We start from the raw sequence: 6670 nt of genomic DNA, 5'->3' as shown, positions 1-6670 counted from the left end.
AAAATAGATCTAAATAGGATAGGAATGGGCAAATATCTTCAGCGATAAAGAGGAGTAGATTTCAAGTTAGGGATAGGAATTCGGTAAGAAGCAAGGACCGATTGGACAACGACCAAGAGCAGTGGGTTTCAACTCTCCCTGGACAGCGAATTCTGGAGTTGAAGAGTCTGAACAAGGATCAACTGCATTGAAAATCTCTTCTTGTCTCCGATGTTGCCGCTATCATAGGGAAGATCGATGACTTTAAACTCATCAAATAATCCGTACAGATAATGTCTTGAAATGCCCATGAAGGGAACAGAAACCTTGTCTCCACCGAGAAGGGAGAAGTTCTGATTCCGAGTCCTTGTAATATCACATTTGTTTAAATATAAAAAATTGGTTAAATAGTGCATTAAATACAAAACCTGCCAATTTCCTATAAAGAGCTGATATGTTATGGGCAATTTCTTTTTTTTTTTTTTAACTTTCACATATTTAATTTATGTTAAATACAAAATATACTAGTTTTCCTTTGGGCGCTATTTAATCAATTTTTTCTATAAAGAGCTAGTATGTTTCCCATAAAGAGCTGATACAAAACATACTACAAAACCTGCCAGTTTTCCATGAAGAGCTGGTATGTTATGCTCTATTAAACCAATTTTTCATATTTAAACAAATTTATGAAAATTAAAAGCGTTTTTATTTGGAAGAACGCATTCCTTGGATGCGTTTTCACCCTTTGGGAAGAGACTAAAAAATCGCCACCCTTTGGGAAGTTAGTTTAAAAACTCCCTATTTTTGGAATTTACTCCTTGTTAATGCAGCCACTATATTTATTTTCTGGTATTAATTTTTTTTTATGGTTTATGATTTTCTTATGTTTTATCAAAAAGTTAATAACTATTGTAGTTACAATTATGGAGATGTTAATTTGTCGTATGTGTAATTCTTTTATTTTATAAGAATTGTTATATCAGGGGTAAATTTGAAATTTAATTGCATTTAATTCCGAAACACTCATCAAACTAAGCATCAGGAATTGGAATGATGCTAATTTCAATGTGTGAACCAAGCTATATATTGGAATGAAAAGTTTAATTTCAAAACTAGAGTCTATGATTCTATTTTCATTTCCGATTCCAATCTGTAAAACAAGCAGCCCCTAAGGTGTTGTTTCTCATTGAAGCCCAAAAATATTACAAATTAAATAAGTTGAGTTTGAATTTTTGAAAACCCGGCTCATATGGCCCCATCGACAGCCCTACAAAAAACTAGTCTGGCTCGGTTCTTATTTGGTGCTATGAGAGAACCAAACAGACGACCCCTACTAATATATGTAGCATTTTTTTTAACTTACAGATTTAGAAACTATTTTAAGCTTGTAATCGTATGACCTTTTTTTTTAAACAGCTAAGTGTCTCAGGATCAGTCAGTCAGGCTGACGTGTCAACAAACTAATACACGCAAAATTTCCTTACCAAACTAGTACCATTAGTACAATTCCATAAATGATCACAAGCCAAACTCAATCAAATTACATCCCAACTCTTATAGGAAAACGAAAATACAGAGACTAATATGCACATAACATGGTATTGACTACACTCATTTCCTCACTGTGAGATCATCCACTTAGGAAACAGTACACATTTGCCTGGTTTCATACATAGGTATGCATTTTCTACATATGAGAGAAACATGTTACATGGCCACAATATTCAACATACAGAACCCTTAATAGGTTGCAATATTTTTTTCCTTTTTCCTTAAAAGCAGACAATTATCAACTAGAAATTAGAACCTAGGGAACCAAAAAGGGTGAAATAAAAAGTCGTATTCTTATTCAATCTAACTATTGAACTTCCTTTCTACACTATGAAGTCGTCATTTATACTCTTATAAATTGCATGCATTGAACCAGTAGCACGACTTTAAGCTGTAGCTAGATATCGCTATGCTTTTTGATGGATATACATTTTTTCTTTTTTGTAAATAATGGATATACTTTATAGTAACAAAGGGAGATGGAGTTAATACTTAGGAAGACAGTTGATCTTCAGGTATTCATCTTAAAATTCCATGTAAATTCAGTAATCATCTCTTAGTTTGTGTCTGTATAACACTAGTCTAAATTTTAGTTCGCTTTAACTAATATTTTCCGATGACATTTCACATGCCTGATTTAAGTATTTTTCTAACAAAATGCTACAACCTAAGATAGAAAAGGGCAACCAATTTTAGAATATGTTATCATAGGCTATATAGAAGAAAACAGAGTTTTTGACTAAAATAATCTACTTTTCAAAAAATAATCCCAAAGTAATACTCTTTCAGTTTTTATTCCCTTATTAATCTAGTTATTGCCATGTAGACTCTCCATCAAAGGAAAAAAATAACTTGTAAATCTTTTGTTTATATATTACATAGTTTTTCTTTATTTAGTGCCTTAAGGACATTCTGTAAACAAATTAAAAAAAGAAAGTGGATCCACAATTAGTGTTTTAAAATTGTTGATCACCCTCCAAATTGCAATGATTTTGCCGAAGAACTTTTTTTTTTCTGCCATTATTCCTCCCTAGCTTTGTTCTTGATTATTATATCACAAGTTCCTTTCTTTTTTTCTTGTTACTTGCAATTTTATATATGGTAGTCTCCTAAGTTTGTAAATTTTAAGAAGTTTCAAGATAAATAATAATCATAGTTTAGGTGAACTATAAAAATTCCACTATAAGGGGAAAGAAAATTTGAAAAAAATTCTCTTGCATTTTTTGACTTATATCAAAAGAGAATACATTCCAAAAAAATGGGAGAGAGAAAATATAACTAGGTCAGTGTTAGTATCAAAATTAACACACTATATGAGCCAATCTAATGTGAGAAACACTATATCAAAAGAGAATACATTCCAAAAAAATAGGAGAGAGAAAATATAACTAGGTCAGTGTTAGTATCAAAATTAACACACTATATGAGCCAATCTAATGTGAGAAACACTAATTAACTCAATAATAGATAGAGAAATATTTTTTATTTATCTTTAAAATTGTACATAAGTAGAAAAATTTGAACTATTGAAAAGTTATTAAAAATCTATTGATGTGGATTGTACCTCTTAATATAAGATGGAAATGTGAATACTTTCCATACTCAAAGTCCGCATGGCAACAAGTAGGTTAACAAGGGAATATATTTTGAAAGTGCATTAGTTTGGAAATAGTTTTAAAGAATGAGGTTATTGTGGAAATAAACTCGAAGAAAACAAATAAGAATAGGGAAAGTTAATCTTATCTACTATATTAAGGTGAAGGGTCTAGTATCACTCAAATTGATATGCTCAGTTGTGATAACGGGAACTAGCTACTATCAACAAAATTAACTCTTGACATGAAAAAATTGTAATTGAGCACTAAAATTGGCATATGAAAAATTATCTTGAAGGCCAACTAGAATTGCAGTACTCAATGGATTAAGATAATTGGAACATCTTGTAAATCGAGATTGTTATAATTCCACTTTCACTCGATTTACCGTCAAACCCAACTTGTCAGCATCTCATTTTTCAGTGGCAGCATTATCTAGTACTTGAAAACAATGAAACAATGTAATTACTTTTAGTTGTCTCTAACATTCTTAACAATGTTTTATGTAATTCTTATCATTTCAGAGGTCCAATTCTAAGTCATCAAATCATTTGAACCCAAAATTTTGGTCCATTCAATCCATTATTATATGTAACTGATAAGAGTTTATTTTACGTATTTTTAAGTGCATTTTATTAGTAAATTTTGAGTTGATTATTTAGTTTTATAAATAAAATAAAGAGGTTTTTGGTAAAATTATATATTTTTGGTAAAAGTGGATAATATTGCATTTCTATTGATTTTAATGGAAAAAACTTCATTTTTATGCAGGAATGATGATTCAATCACCAAAGGATGTCAAATGAGGTAAAAAATAGAGATTTGGTGATGAATTCAAGTGGCAACAAGAAGAATGAAGTGAAAAACGTTCAAGTGAGGAAATGCAATACAAGTCAGTTTTGACACTCTTCAGTATTTTGACCATATCTGGAGCTACACTTATCAGATTGAGGTGATCTTTATACCATTTTAAAGCTAAGAAAGCGACCTACAATTCGTATGAAGACATCGAAATCCATTTCTGCCATCTTCATGGGCAAAACGTTGGAATACAGAAGCTGCATTCTGTGGTCGGAAGTTAAAACAGAGGTTTGAACAGGTGACAGTATTTCGATCATATCTCAGGCTACAAAGCTCCGATTTGGATGATTCTTGAAGCATTGGAAAGCTAATACAAAGGGCTACAACTTTTGTGTTTTGCACAAAAGCTAGTTTGGCCTTTATCAATGAGAAAATCACAGTTGAAATAAGGCCAGAGTGAAAACGCGAGTAGACAAAACGCGAGTTATGCCGCGTTTTGTGTAGGCGCGTTTTATAGCCGAAATTCTGCAATTTGACTTAGCCAATTCTCTTGTGTTCACACCACTTTCCAGCTATAAGATGCAAGGGAATTCGGTGCACATGCTTCAGAAGACAAAAGGGCAAGAAAAGTGGCTTATTTTCAAGTCAAAAATATTGGTTTTTGACTATGCTAACAAAGTGGAGATTTGGGAATCAAAAGTTGGAATTTGACTTGGAAAAATGAGCCTTTGAGTAGTTTTTATGCAGAGACATTGAGGGAGGTCTGGACATCCATTCGTAGCTTAGCTTCTTACAGAAAAACATATTCTCTCTACCTAGGACTTGCAAGGGGCAATTGGGATTTCATCTTGTAATCATCTAAGTTCAAGACAAAGGAGATTTCTGGAAGGCTTCACCATATCTTGGCTAAGACTTTCTTTACTCTGTTTGTATTTGTAATTCATGATGATGTACATTAATGAAGTTATGAGTGTTTTATCATTCATGAGTAGCTAATTTTCTTTATCTAGGGAGTAGATGAAGCTTATGGCCAAATGATATGAAGTGATTGTTATTCATTCTTGTTATGTCTTGTATTAACTTATCTACTTGTGTATGTTGGATTACTTGTTGTTGCTTGATCACCAATAGCAGGTTTATAGTTATTTTTATTCATTGAGAAATGGTAAAAATAATGGAATGACACAAGTAGAACTTGAGTTGTATATTCATGAGAATAGAAATACGTTCAAGTGGATGAAATCTGCATTTCATGTGTGAATAAGAACAGATTTAGTATTTACCAAGAGATTAGGAAAAACTAATCTGTTTTAACCCATTATTATCATGAGAATGTGATTTTGGTATTTCTGGAAATGAATCCTTGGTTAAACAAGAGCAGTAACAAGTGTTGAATTAATTCATTTTAGATCTTTTGATTCATAAGTGGAATCTACATCCCTAGATCTTAATATTTAGTGAATTCTACTCCCCTTGAGATATTGCATTTATCTATTTAAGAATTTTTGTAGTTGAATTAAAATCTGAAGTTTCTGCTCAAATTAATGTGAGTCTAAATAATAGAGTAAATTAGTATCTAATAATTGTTTTAAATTGCTCCTCGTGGGATCGACCCGATACACATCTCATACTACAATTGCGACCTGTATACTTGCAGTCCAACGGGTGTAAATTCGGAATTAAACTTGCACTTAAAGTAAAAACCCGTCAAGTTTTTGGCGCCGCTGCCGGGGAGCGGCAATATTAGAGCCGAATCATCTTTATTAATTTAGACAGCTTTATTTTTTAGATTATATTTAATCTTGTATGGTAATCAGTTTTTTTTTTTACCATTGAAGTTGCATAATATCCCTTATTTCTGTTTGTAGTGTATGCACCGGGAGTCTCGAGAAGTCGCACCTTTCAATCCAGAAATTGAGAGGACACTACGTAGACAAAGGAGGCATCCACCACAGCAAGAGGAACAAGAGATTTGGCAACCTATAGAGGAAATCTCAATAGATCTACCATTTGAGGAAGAGATGGCCGAAAATGAAGCAAATAGGCGAGTTCTACGAGATTTTGCTCTACCGGGAACACAAGGATCTCAAACGAGCATAGCAAGGCCTACGGTAAATGCTAACAACTTTGAGATTAAACCATCACTTATCCAAATGGTTCAACAATCTCAATTTGGAGGTAATGCAGTAGAAGATCCTAATACACACTTAGCTACATTCTTGGAAATTTGTGATACAATTAAAATGAATGGAGTTAGTGATGATGCTATAAGGCTAAGATTGTTCCCATTTTCATTGAGAGATAAGGCCAAACTTTGGCTACACTCTCATGCTCCTAATACTTTCACCGGATGGGATGATTTATCAAGAGCATTCTTAAATAAGTATTTTCCACCAGGAAAGACTGCTAAGCTTAGAATGGATATCACTAGTTTTAGTCAATTGGAGGGAGAATCATTATATGAGGCATGGGAAAGGTTTAGAGATTTGCTTCGGAAATGTCCACATCATGGACTACCTGAATGGTTAATCATACAAACCTTTTATAATGGTTTATCTTTCTCCACTAAAACTATTATTGATGCAGCCGCAGGTGGAGCTTTAATGGGTAAATCACCCCAAGAAGCTCAGAATTTGATAGAAGAAATGGCCGCAAATAACTACCAATGGGCCAATGAAAGAGGTAATACGAGACGTCACGCAGGTATGATAGAAATGAACCCTCTCAATATGCTGAGTGCTCAA

At 32.9% G+C, this 6670-nt stretch overlaps 1 non-coding gene across 1 annotated transcript; it reads right to left on the bottom strand.

The window, feature by feature from the left end:
- Positions 1 to 6334: 6334 nt before the first annotated feature.
- On the bottom strand, positions 6335 to 6441 carry LOC113781854. Its single transcript, XR_003469753.1, has one exon. It is a non-coding gene; the product is annotated as a small nucleolar RNA R71 (small nucleolar RNA).
- Between the last annotated feature and the right edge of the window lie 229 nt (positions 6442 to 6670).

Source organism: Coffea eugenioides, chromosome 8 (genome assembly GCF_003713205.1).
Source record: "Coffea eugenioides isolate CCC68of chromosome 8, Ceug_1.0, whole genome shotgun sequence".
NCBI classification, from domain to species: domain Eukaryota; kingdom Viridiplantae; phylum Streptophyta; class Magnoliopsida; order Gentianales; family Rubiaceae; genus Coffea; species Coffea eugenioides.
Note: the sequence above shows the minus strand (reverse complement) of the source record. Positions and strands in the feature narration are given on the sequence as shown.